We start from the raw sequence: 13,641 nt of genomic DNA, 5'->3' as shown, positions 1-13,641 counted from the left end.
GAAATAGGAAAAAATAAAAACAGTGAATCTATTAACATTAGAAAAGCAAAACATGTACACTCTTCTAAAGAATAAGAGGCTTGGGGGATGCAGCAGATCCACTTTATTCTGACATTTTGAAATAATGAATCATAATGTAAGCTAATCTTTCATTACCTCTTGCCAGCTGTTACAGCAAAAGGTGTTTGCCTATTCTATTAACCTTGAGGGGAAATTGTTTATTGCAAACTTGCTTAAAAAATGGACTGCCTACACCAGAATATATTATTCAGAAAATGACAAAATGAAATTAGCTGGTTTTTAATAGATTTATTCACTTTTTTTCAGGGATTCACAGTTAATGAAAAATCATCAGAGACCAATGGTTATTCAAATTCTACACACACTACGGATCTTTAGGAAATAGAGAAAAAGTATAAACCAGCTGGAGCATTTGAAACTCAAATGAACTGATGAACAACATAGAACATCTATAGAAAGGTAACAATTCAAATTTTTATGTCATCATTACCATGTAACCCTGGATACCAGTTTTTATCACTTGACTATACCTTCAAGGTGCCATTCAATATTCAACACTGCTCTTTAAGAGTGTGTAGAATAAGAAGAGCAGAGAAACACAAATGATTATTCTAACTTTAGAAAAGTGCACAGAGGATATATATCCCAGAAAGAGACCTGAGAATTAACAGTACGTTCTAGGATAACCAAGGAAATGAAGAAGTCAAAAATTTTAAGGAGGAAGAAACAGTGATTGATACTGCCAAATGGGGCAGAGAAGTCCAATAAAGCAAGGACTGATGGAATGCAGTTAGATTTGACGAAGAGGAACCTCAGCAGGGAATTTCAGTAGATGAGTCCAAGCACAGGCCAAAAGCCAGTGGGTGGAAAAGTAAATGGAGTATGAGGAAATGAAAATGAGTGAAGGCCATTCCTCTGAGAACTTGGATGACAATGGGTAGAGAAAGAGATGGGGTGGTTGCTAAAGAACATAAAGATAAAAAAGGATTTTCAGAATGGAAGTGGAAGCCTCATCTAGAATGAAGGGAATGGGCAGTAGAGAGGGAAGAGCTGAGGCTATAAAGTAAGGCAGAACAGAGCAAAGTCAAGGGAAGTCTAGCAGTTGGGATTAAAGTCACAGGTAGAAGGCACAGCCTCAACAAAGACACCTTGAAGAAGACAGAGAGAAAAGAGGTCAGAAAAGGAGATGAAATGAAGTTTGCATCTCTTGTTTAACCAAATATAGGACCGGAACTTAGATCAATCCAGGATTTGCTAGGCATATGCAACTGAATAAAAGCAGTGGAAGAGAACTGAGGTTGTATGGTCAGAGCCCAACACAGTACCTGGTATGTAGTTGGCACTTGGTAATATCTTAAATGAACTCATAGAATGTTTTAGGGTATACAGGAAAAGAAGAAAAGTCGAAAGATATTGGAAGGATACATGGAGTGAAGGGTCCCATAAAACACTAAAAAAAAAAGAAAGAGAGAGAGAGAGAGAGCTGAGGTGCGCAGGTGGCTCAGTTGGTTAAGCGTCTAACTTTGGCTCAGGTCATGATCTCAGGGTCTTGGGATGCCAGGTTTGACTCCTCCCTCAGCAAGGAGTCTGCTTGTTCCTCTGCCACTCCCCCTGCTCATTCTCTCTCTCTCTCTCTCTCTCTCTCTCTCTCTCTTTTCCTCAAATAAATAAATAAATTTTTAAAAAAAATAAAAAATAAAATTTAAACAAAGCAACCTAGGATGAGATAAAGTGAACTGAATATAGAGCTTCCAGGGTCTCTGATTATAGAAGCTCATGCTTCCAGCTTCTACTCCCCACCCAAATAACCAAACCACATTGACTTTTTCACTGGCCCTCCTTTTCACAAGCCCTATCTTTCCTTTTAGCTGAAATTTTATTACCCTTCCATGCCCTGATCACTCATTGATATTGTCCACAATTTTGTGGTGGAGGTTCTCAAACAATGCTTGCCATAATACTCACAAAATACTGGCTCCTTGAGTTGAGCATCTCTGATTTGGCCTTTTTTTTTTTTTTTTTCCATTCTAAATGACATAGCTCTTAGTTTGACAGCCTCAAATGGAAGTTCTTTATTTTTTAATATCTTTAGAGACACTAGCTTGCAGTTTTCAATTCTAGTTCATATTCTTTTGCCTATCCCCTTCCATTTCATCACAGTGCTATTGAACTCCCCTCTCCCCAATCAAGCTCAAAATTCTGTACTGTTTGTTTATTAACATCTTATTCCAGTGCTTAGGAAGCAGCCCTAAAAATTTAACTATAGAAGCTTAGTGCCTTTGGGGGGCAGTGTAGTTAGCAAGCTTGACACTGACAGTTTCAGTGCCTTATAAATCTTAGGTACTGTAGCCTCAATACCTAGCTCAGGGCCCAGCACACAGCAGGTATTCTATACATATTTGCTGAAGGAAAGAAGGAAGGAAGGAGGAAGGAAGGAAGGAAGGAAGGAAGGCAGGCAGGCGTGAATAACATATGCACCATCAAAAGTTCCCAAGTATCAAGCATCCTGCACCCATCCCTGCACAATAAAATACTGCAAGTTTTAAAATTGTGGCAGGATAAATATAACATAAAATTTATCATCTTAACCATTTTTTAATTTTTTAAATATTTTATTTATTTATTCATGAGAAACAGAGAGAGAGAGGCAGAGAGAGACACAGGCAGAGGAAGAAGCAGGCTCCATGCAGGGAGCCCAACGTGGGCCTCAATCCCGGGTCTCCAGGATCACACCTTGGGCTGAAGGTGGCGCTAAACCACTGAGCCACCCAGGCTGCCCAACAATTTTTTTAGTGTAGAGTTAAATAATGTTAAGCTATTCACATTAGTGACAACCAATCTCCAGAGCTTTTCCATCTCACAAAACTGAAGCTTCACACCCATTAAACAATCCCCCATTGCTTCTTCCAGCCAGGCCCTGGCAACCACCACTCTACTTTCAATCTCTATGCGTTGGACTACTCTAGATAATTCAGAAAAGTGGAAATATATAGTAGTTGCCTTTTTGTAAATGGTATTTTTTTAAATTTTTTTATTGGAGTTCAATTTGCCAACATATAGCATAACACCCAGTGCTCATCCCGTCAAGTGCCCCCCTCAGTGCCCATCACCCAGTCACCCCAACCCCCTGCCTACTTCCCTTTCCACTACCCCTTGTTCATTTCCCAGAGTTATGTATCTCTCATGTTCTATCACCCTCACTAATATTTCCAATTAATTTCTCTCCTTTCCCCTTTATTCCCTTTCACTATTTTTATAGTCCTCGTATGAATGAGACCATATGTTTGTCCTTCTCCAATTGACTTACTTCACTCAGCATAATACCCTACAGTTCCATCCACGTCAAAGCAAATGGTGGGTATTTGTCGCTTCTAATGGCTGAGTAATATTCCATTGAATACATAGACCACATCTCTTTAACCATTCATCTTTCGATGGACACCAAGACTCCTTCCAAAGTTTGCCTGTGTTCTCCTCTAGGATGTTGATGGATTCGTCTCACATTTAGATCTTTCATCCATTTTGAGTTTATCCTTGTGTATGGTGTAAGAGAGTGGTCTAGTTTCATTCTTCTGCACGTGGCTGTCCAATTTTCCCAGCATCATTTATTGAAGAGACTGTCCTTTATCCAGTGGATAGTCTTTCCTGCTTTGTTGAGTAATAGTTGATCACAGAGTTGAGGGTCCAATTCTGGATTCTCTATTCTTTTCCATTGATCTATGTGTCTGTTTTTGTGCCAGTACCACACTGTCTTGATGATCACAGCTTTGTAGTACAACTCAAAATCCGGCATTGTGATGTCCCCGGCTCTGGTTTTCTTTTTCAATATTCCCCTGGCTATTTGGGGTCTTTTCTGATTCCACACAAATCTTAAGATGATTTGTTCCAACTCTCTGAAGAAAGTCCATGGTATTTTGGTAGGGATTGCATTAAATGTGTAAATTGCCCTGGGTAGCATTGATATTTCCACAAAATTAATTCTTCCAACCCATGAGCATGGAATATTTTTCCATCTCTTTGTGTCTTCCTCAATTCCTTTCAGAAGTGTTCTGCATTTTTTAGGGTATAGATCCTTTACCTCTTTGATTATGTTTATTCCTAGGTGTCCTATGCTTTGGGGTGCAATTGTAAATGGGATTGACTCCTTAATTTCTCTTTCTTCAGTTTCATTGTTAGTGTATAGAAATGCCACTGATTTCTGGGCATTGATTTTGTATCCTGTCACATTACCAAATTGCTGTATGAGTTCTAGCAATCTTGGGGTGGAGTCTTTTGGATTTTCTATGTACAGTATCATGTCATCGGCGAAGAGGGAGAGTTTGACTACTTCTTTGCCAATTCGAATGCCTTTTATTTATTTTTGTTGCCTGATTGCTGAGGCTAGGACTTCTAATACTATGTTAAATAGCAGTGGTGAGAGTGAACATCCCTGTTGTGTTCCTGATCTTAGGGAAAAGGCTCCCAGTGTTTCCTCATTGAGAATGATATTTGCTGTGGGCTTTTCATAGATGACTTTTAAGATGCTAAGGAATGCTCCCTCTATCCCTACACTCTGAAGAGTTTTGATCAGGAATGAATGCTGTATTGATCAGGAATGGATGCTGTATTTTGTCAAATGCTTTCTCTGGATTTATTGAGAGGATCATATGGTTCTTGTTTTTTCTCTTGTTGATATGATCTATCACGTTGATTGCTTTACAAGTGTTGAACCAACCTTGCATCCCAGGGATAAATCCCACTTGGTCATGGTGTATAATCTTCTTAATGTACCGTTGGATCCTATTGACTAATATCTTGTTGAGAATTTTTGCATCTCTGTTCATCAGGGATATTGGTCTATAATTCTCCTTTTTGGTGGGTTCTTTGTCTGGTTTTGGAATTAAGGTGGTGCTGACCTCATAAAACAAGTTTGGAAGTATTCCATCTCTTTCTATCTTTTGGAACAGCTTTTTTGTTTCTTCTTTAAACATTTGATAGAATTCCCCTGGGAAGCCATCTGGCCCTGGACTTTTGTGTCTTGGGAGGCTTTTGACGACTGCTTCAATTTCCTCCCTGGTTATTGGCCTATTCAGGGTTTCTATTTCTTCCTGTTCCACTTTTGGTAGTTTGTGGTTTTCCAGAAATGCATCCATTTATTCTAGATTGCCTAATTTATTGGTGTATAGCTACTCATAATATGTTTTTAAAATCGTTTGTATTTCCTTGGTATTGGTTGTGATCTCTCCTTTTTCATTCATGATTTTATTAATTTGAGTCTTTTTTGTTTTTAATAAAGCTGGCTAATGGTTTATCTATGTTATTAATTCTTTCAAAAACCAACTCCTGGTTTTGTTGATCTGTTCTACAGTTCTTAGGTCTCTGTTTCATTGAGTTCTGCTCGAATCTTTATTAACTCTCTTCTTCTGCTGGGGATAGGTTTTATTTGCTGTTCTTTCTCCCATTTCCTTAGGTGCAAGGTTAGCTTGTGTATTTGAGTTTTTTCCAATTTTTGAGGGATGCTTGTATTGCGATGTATTTCCCTCTCAGGACTGCTTTTGCTGTATCCCGAAGACTTTAAACGTTTGTTTCTTCATTCTCATTAGTTTCCATGAATCTTTTTAATTCTTCTCTAATTTCCTGGTTGACCCTTTCATCTTTTAGCAGGATGCTCTTTAACCTCCAGGCGTTTGAATTTCTTCCAAATTTCTTCTTGTGATTGAGTTCTAGTTTCAAAGCATTATGGTCTGAAAATATGCAGGGGACAATCTCAATCTTTTGGTATCAGTTAAGACCTGATTTATGACCCAGTATGTGGTCTATTCTGGAGAAAGTTCCATGTGCACTTGGGAAGAATGTGTATTCAGTTGCGTTTTGATGTAAAGCTCTGTAAATATCTGTGAAATCCATCTGGTCCAGTGTAGCATTTAAAGCTCTTGTTTCTTTGGAGATGTTGTGCTTAGAAAATCTGTCAGTTGCAGAAAGCGCCATGTTGAAGTCTCCCAGTATAAGTGTGTTATCTAAGTATGTCTTAACTTTGATTATTAATTGACTGATATACTTGGCAGTTCCCACATTAGGAGCATAAATATTCATGATTGTTAGGTCCTCTTGTTGGATAGACCCTTTAAGTATGATATAGTGTCCCTCTTCATCCCTTACTACAGTCTTTGGAATAAACTTTAATTTATCTGATATGAGGATTGCTACCCCTGCTCTCTTTTGAGGACCATTTGAATGGTAAATGGTTCTCCAACCTTTTATTTTCAGGCTGAGGTGTCTTTAGGTCTAAAATGAGTCTCTTGTAAACAGCAAATAGATGGGTCTTGTCTGAAACCCTGCATCTTTTGATGGGATCATTAAACCCATTCATGTTCAGAGTTACTATCGAAAGATATGAATTTAGTGTCACCATAATACCTATTCAGTCCCTGTTTTTGTGGATTATTTCTTTGGACTTCCTCTTTCTTTTACAGAGTCCCCCTTAATATTTCTTGCAGAGCTGGCTTGGTGGTCACATATTCTTTTAGTTTCTGCCTATCTTAGAAGCTCTTTATCTCTCCTTCTATTCTGAATGAGAGCCTTGCTGGATAAAATATTCTTGGCTGCATGTTCTTCTCATTTAAGACCCTGAATATACCCTGCCAGCCCTTTCTGGCCTGCCAGGTCTCTTTGGAGAGGTCTGCTGTTAATCTAATATTTCTCCCCATATAAGTTAGGGATCTCTTGTCTCTTGCTGCTTTTAGGGTTTTCTCTTTATCTTTGGAATTTGCAAGTTTCACTATTAAATGTCAAGGTGTTGAACAGTTTTTTTATTTTTTTTTTTATTATTATTTTTTTATTTATTTATGATAGTCACAGAGAGAGAGAGAGAGAGAGGCAGAGACATAGGCAGAGGGAGAAGCAGGCTCCATGCACCGGGAGCCCGACGTGGGATTCGATCCCAGGTCTCCAGGATCGCGCCCTGGGCCAAAGGCAGGCGCCAAACCGCTGCGCCACCCAGGGATCCCTGAACAGTTTTTATTGATTTTAAGGGGGATCTCTCTATCTACTGGATCTGAATGCCTGTTTCCCTCCCCCAAGTTAGGGAAGTTCTCAGCTATGATTTGTTCAAATACACTTTCTGGTCCTCTGTCCCTTTTGGCATCCTCTGGAACCCCAATTAAACATAGATTTTTTTTTCCTTCTGAGGCTGTCATTTATTTCCTTTAACCTTTCCTCATGGTCTTTACATTGTTTTTCTCTTTTTTCCTCAGCTTCCTTCCTTGCCATCAACTTGTCTTCTATGTCACTCACTCTTTATTCTACCTCATTAACCCTCATCGTTAGTACCTCCAGTTTGGATTGCATCTCATTTAATTGACTTTTAATTTTGGCCTGATTAGATCTAAATTCTGCAGTCATGAAGTCTCTTGAATCCTTTATGCTTTTTTCCAGAGCCACCAGTAGCTTTATAATTGTGCTTCTGAACTGGCTTTCTGACATCGAATTGTAATCCAAATTCAATGGCAGAGAGTATGGTTTCTGATTCTTTCTTTTGTGGTGAGTTTTTCTGTCTAGTCATTTTGCTCAGTGCAGAGTGGCTAAAAACGAGTTGTACTTGTTAGAAGCGCAAACTCTTCTCTCTGTAGCGTTCCAGCTGTTCGTTCTTTAAATCTCAGGCTGAATTCATAGGTTTTCAGGATGATTTGAAAGTTATCTAGGTAAGTTGGTGGGGACAGATGACTTGGGGACCCTACTTTTCCACCATCTTGCCCCGCCCCCTATAAATGGCATATTTCACTTAGCATAATGTCCTCAAGGCTCAGTCGTGTTGTAGTATGTGTCTGAATTTCCTTTCCCTTGTAAGGCTGAATAATATTCTATTGAACATATATACCATATTTTGTTTATCTGTTCAGCCACCATTGGGCAATGGACATTTGGGCTGCTTCCATATTTTGAATAATACTGCTATGAACATGGATGTTCAAATACTTCTGCAACAGCTTGATTTCAATTCATTTGGATGTATACCCAGAAGCTGGATTGCTGGATCATATAGTAATTCTACTGTTAATTTTGTGAAGAACTGCCAGATTGTTTTCCATAGTGACTGCACTATTTTGCATTCCCACCAACAATGCACAAGGGTTCCAATTTCTCTGCATCCTTTCCAATATTTTTTCTGTTTTGTATAGTTTTGTTAATAGTAGCCATCCTGATGGGTTTGAGATAATCACTGGATCTTAAGATCACCTCTACTACCAACCTCTTCTAATCCCAACACTGGTAATAATTTATTCCTGTTCTGAACTCAGTAACCTGTTTTTCTTTATTTCTCTTCCACTGTTTGTTATATTCTTACTTCTTCACTTGTATATTCATGTGTTTCCAGAGCTGCTAAGTTGCTGGTCTCTTATTCATCTTTGGAACCCCAATTGTTTATAGCAGAGTGCCTCATCCAAAATAGAGACTCAATAAATATTGATATCAAATGAGTTAATCAATGACTGAATCAATATAGTAATAATTTTTACAATCTAAATGGAATATGCAAATATTGTTTTTAAAAGTACTGGTAGAAGGGCAGCCCGGGTGGCTCAGCGGTTTAGCACCACTTTCAGCCCAGGATGTGATCCTGGAGTCCCAGGATCGAGTCCCACATCAGGCTCCATGCAGGGAGCCTGCTTCTCCCTCTGCCTGTGTCTCCTTCTGTGTGTGTGTGTGTGTGTGTGTGTGTGTGTGTGTGTGTGTGTGTGTGTGATGAATAAACAAAAAAAAAATCTTAAAAAAAAAAAGTACTGGTAGAAAATGTGTAATAGCAAAAGCTCATTTTCCCCAGATCTAGCAGACAGGCATGCTGTCAGCAAAATGGCTTTCATCTACACTTTATCTTTGAGATGTCCCTGGAATACTGAAAATCCACTGCAGACACAGGGCATAAAACCAGACGGCCTCCAAAAAAGAAGAGAGGAAATTTCACAGGCCATATTTCCTCTCTATAAAGGAACTTTTTTATCCAACTTGAAAAATCATACATGTAACATTGTCAATTATCATTTTGGCCCAGCCCTGCTCTGTGAATGCTCCTAAATAGGGATGTCATAAAAATATAATCCAGATCAACCTAAAAGACAAGTGAGATCTTCTCGTGGGCTGCAAAATACTGTGGCACCTTGAAATATGTTCAGGTGTTCTGGAATATCCACTAAGCCAAGGTAATTTGGTACAACTACCTCCAGACAGAGATCTGTGTCCCCAGAATGCAGACTCACTTGGCCTCATCTGCAGTGGAAACGAGCAGAGTGGGAGGTGTCCGTGCCTGGACTCAGACCAAGCCACAAGGGTAGGCCAGGCACCAACCTGCGGTTAGATCAGCCCCCAGGAATGAGCCTCATTAGAGGTCTCAGGCTCATCTCTTCCTGCTTCCCAATCCCCAGCCTTGCCCAGCTGCATCTGTCAAAGACATGGCACTTTGGCTTCATGCTTCTTTGGGAGGATATGTTTATCCATGTTTAGGGCAATCTTTCTTCTTCTCAGTCAGCCTCAGAGGTCCTTTGGCTTCTCCTTATTTTCACAGAACTAAAATTAACTACTCTCACTTTCATGATCTAGATGTCCTCAGGTTCTGCCTTCCTGATAAAAGACTTCAGAAACCCTAACCAAGCCCTTATCTCTTTCCTCTAGGTGAAGATTTAACTAATTCCTTAGCCAAATTGCTAAAATATTTCTCTCTTTGTAATTCTATCCCTTTCTCATTGAATTGTCATCAAACCTCTATGGTTTGTCATCTTGGGCACAAGACTCAGATAAGAAGTTTGCTAGTTTACCAAGTTACATGTTCGTCAGCCTTACAGGTATGTTTAAAGATTCTCTAAAAAGAAGTAAGGCAGGAGCTTAAGTGAAAAATGGAAGGATGTTCTGAGAGCGACTGAACACACTGCAGCTCTGAGGCACACAAGTGCTAAGGAACTAAGTGACGGCAGAGAAAAGAAAGGCAGGAACATGAGAGATCAGATAATAAGAGACAACAACACTGCACCTATGAAAGCTAGAAACTCAACTGACTAGATTTAGTTCCCTTTCATTACATCCATTGACTACTAAACATTCCCCAATGGATGCCACACTGTTATATCAATCACATCCAATCATATTTAATGTGATTTAAGAGAGAAGTCTGAAAGCATTCTTATTGGGTCCAGAAAGGGGACTCTCATAGACCAAGTCATTACATAGCATAATAAAGTGCATTTATCAAGAAGATTTTCATTAATTAAAGGAAGAGTTTGAAGCTCAGCGTAATCAAATACTGACGGTTTTCTAACCATAAATCATGGCACCAGCCAATCCAAAGGCATTGTTCACCTGCTGAGTCAAGCATTTTTAAAAAACTTTTAAAGCTTTTGTTTCTAGAAGAAATGTTTTTGCAAAGCTAAATTTAAAGAACAAACAGATGCCCATTCCTTAGAGATGTGGGTTAATTTTTAGTGGGATAGCCTCATAAGGCTCTAATCCCCAAATCAAATCCCCAAAGTTATGTGCACCCAAAGTGTCTTACACTTTTTCTTGATGGCACTTACCATAATTTCCAGTCCTATGTTTGAGTGATTATTGACAAATATATGTTCCCTCTAAAAAATAGTAAATTCCATGAAGGCAGAGATCAAGTCTCATCTCCTCCCAATTTTAAGTGACACACATCAATTAATTCCTTAATAAACATTAGCTAAATATACCTCTTCCATCTAATCTCTGACCAAATATCAGTTATTTCTTCAAAACACTATGCCTATCTTCCTTTGTATTCCTTATTTTCATCATTCTTGCCTAAGACATAAATAACCCTATAACTGAATTACTAAAAGTAGTCTTCAGCCTCCCACAAGTCCTCAAACTCAGTCTGTCTGCCCCAGACAGTCTGTCAAAAGAATGGTCACAAAATACAACTTTCATCTTTCAAAAACTTCTCATTACATATATCTGAGTGTATTACCTTTCTGGGGGAACAGGGATCTGTTTAATAATATAGCAAAGACTCTGAAACTATCTTTTCTAGAAAACATACATAAATAAACTCTCAAACTTGTGCCTATAATTCTAGCGGAATAATAAACCAGAAAAATAAAATTTAAAAATCGTCGACATATAGAATTAAGCTCAAATTCTTGAATTCCCTGATCCAACCAGTTCTCTCTACAGCTCCCTGAGCAAAATTTTATCAACTCCATCTTTGAGAAATTGCTCACACAACATTCTCCACAGTCTGTTTCCCATCAGCCATCACATTTCAACTCTCATAGAAATGTAAGCTTTAGTTCACCGTCTTCCATAAGGCTTATTATCCTAAGTATTCCAACTCATGCTGGTTCAACTTTGAACTCCCAGCACTTCAAGCCTTCACCACTTCTCCCAACACCTAGTTAGACATTGGCTTATCATCTCTCTGGCAACCACTCCTATTTCCTTTGCAGTATTTTTTTCTTCTACCAGGCTCCTAAATGGCAGTGTTCCTCAGGGTCTGCCCTCAGCCCTCTGTCATCCTTAACTGACATTTTCTTTGTGGAAATCTTGCCATGTGTGTGGCCACACACAAATGCCATCCCATATCGCTCTCCTGGACTTCGAAAACCCATTTTGTAGGTGTAGATTTGAATTACCCACTCTGTAGCTCCTCTTGAATGACCCAAAGAAACTTGAAATTTAATATGCACAAACCTGAGCTCAGTATCTTTCCCAGAAAGCCTGCTTATATTCCTACATTCTTATTTTGGCCTTATCCTAGGATCCAACCAAGGCATTTAAGTATGCTGTTCCTTCTGCCCAGCCCCTGAAGAACTGTTCACCCTGCTTCCCAATCCCCGGGAACAGCTTGAACTTAATTTTCTCCAGGGAGCTTTGCTGACCTCCAGCAGCTAGATTACACCCACCCTAGACTCTCCCTAGTGGAGTAGCTGTCTTTTTGCTCCTTGTAATACTGTAAATTCTAATAAATATATATTTGGTCTTTGTCCCACTTCTTGCACAGAGCTTCTAAAACCCTTGGAATTTCCGAAGTGATGAGAGCAACAAAGGTGTCTCTTATATGTCAATGAGATAACTTTTGGACTTCACCTAAGGATGAGGGCTGGTGCCAGAGAAATCATCTCAACCAGAGGGTTAAAACTTTCAATCTCCTGTCATGCCATCTTTCACCTTCAGGGGAGAGGCCCTGAGGGCTGAATCAATCACCACTGGCCAACAATTTAATTAATCACCCTTATGTAATGAAGCCTCCATAAAAACCCAAAAGGATAAGGTTCAGAGAGCTTCCAGGTTGGTGAACATGTGGAGTTGCTGGGGAAGTGTGTACCTGGAAAGGACGCAGAAGCTTCACACTTTTCCCATGCCTTACCCTAAGCACCTCTTCCACCTGGCCATTCCTGACTTAGATCCTTTTATAATGAACTGGTGATCTTGTAAGTAAAATGTTTCTCTCTGAGTTCCATGAGCAACCCTAGCAAATTAATCAAACCCAACAAGGGGTTCATTGCAACCTCTGATTTATAGCTCATTTATAGTTAGTCAGAAGCACAAGTAAAAACCTGGGCTTGTGATTTGCATCTGAAGTAGGAGCAGTCTCATAGGGCTGAGACTGTAGAGTCTGATGCTATCTCCAAGTAGATAGTGTCGGAATGGAGTTAATTGCTTGGTGGTATATTAAACACACACACACACACACACACACACACAGAGTCAGAGTCACACCTCCCTGTTTAAAACCCTTGGCAGCTTCCTACTACATCAAGAATAAAATTCAAAAAACCCAGCATGATCGTGTCCTGCCTGTCATTCCAAAGACTCCTCATGTTCCTTCCCTGGTTCCCAAGTTCCAAGCACTGAGCCAGTCGCAGCTGCCCCACAAACGCCAAACACCGCCATGTCTCCAAGCCCTTCTCCTTGACAGGCTCCCACCTCCATACAGTTCCTCTCCTTATCAAGTGCCATTTCTTTTTTTTATTTTTATTTTTATTTATTTATGATAGTCACACAGGGAGAGAGAGAGGCAGAGAAACAGGCAGAGGGGGAAGCAGGCTCCATGCAGCGGGAGCCCGACGTGGAATTTGATCCCAGGTCTCCAGGATCGCGCCCTGGGCCAAAGGCAGGCGCCACAACGCTGCGCCACCCAGGGATCCCTCAAGTGCCATTTCTTGATAGAGAGAAATACCTTGCTATTTCTTTTCAAGGTATTTCTTTCTACCTTGCTAAAGTAGTTTTTCTATTACTTCCAACCTCTTCTAGTTTATTCCTTTATAGCACTTATCACTACCTGACATCAAACCAAATTTTAATTTATTTTATTATGTGTCTTGCCCACTGAAATGGAAGCTTCATTCCCCAGCACCTTGAAGAGAGCTTAGTATAGAAATCATGAATAAATAAATGTTGATGCTATGAACTATCATTTTGTTGTCCTCTGTTTAATTATCTATCTTACCCATGCACCATAACTTTCACCACGCAGGGACTGTGACCACCTTTCTTATCATAGTCACCCAGCTCATGCTCAGCAGCCAGACACACAGTAAAGTGATCAGTCAGTATTTGCCATCTGAATGAATTATGGACACAGTGAAAGCCTTCCCAGCTCCACGCCTGCACACTCCCATATCACAAACCCGT

At 39.7% G+C, this 13,641-nt stretch overlaps 1 protein-coding gene across 2 annotated transcripts in view; it reads right to left on the bottom strand.

The window, feature by feature from the left end:
- Positions 1-13,641, bottom strand: part of ESR1 (estrogen receptor 1) — a 290,055-nt gene that overhangs the window by 240,931 nt on the left and 35,483 nt on the right. The gene's annotated exons all lie outside the window — the stretch shown is intronic.

The sequence above is a fragment of the Canis lupus genome, chromosome 1, assembly GCF_048164855.1.
Source record: "Canis lupus baileyi chromosome 1, mCanLup2.hap1, whole genome shotgun sequence".
In the NCBI taxonomy this organism is placed as follows: Eukaryota; Metazoa; Chordata; class Mammalia; order Carnivora; family Canidae; genus Canis; species Canis lupus.
The sequence above is the reverse complement of the archived record's forward strand: the minus strand, read 5'-3'. Positions and strand labels throughout refer to the sequence as shown.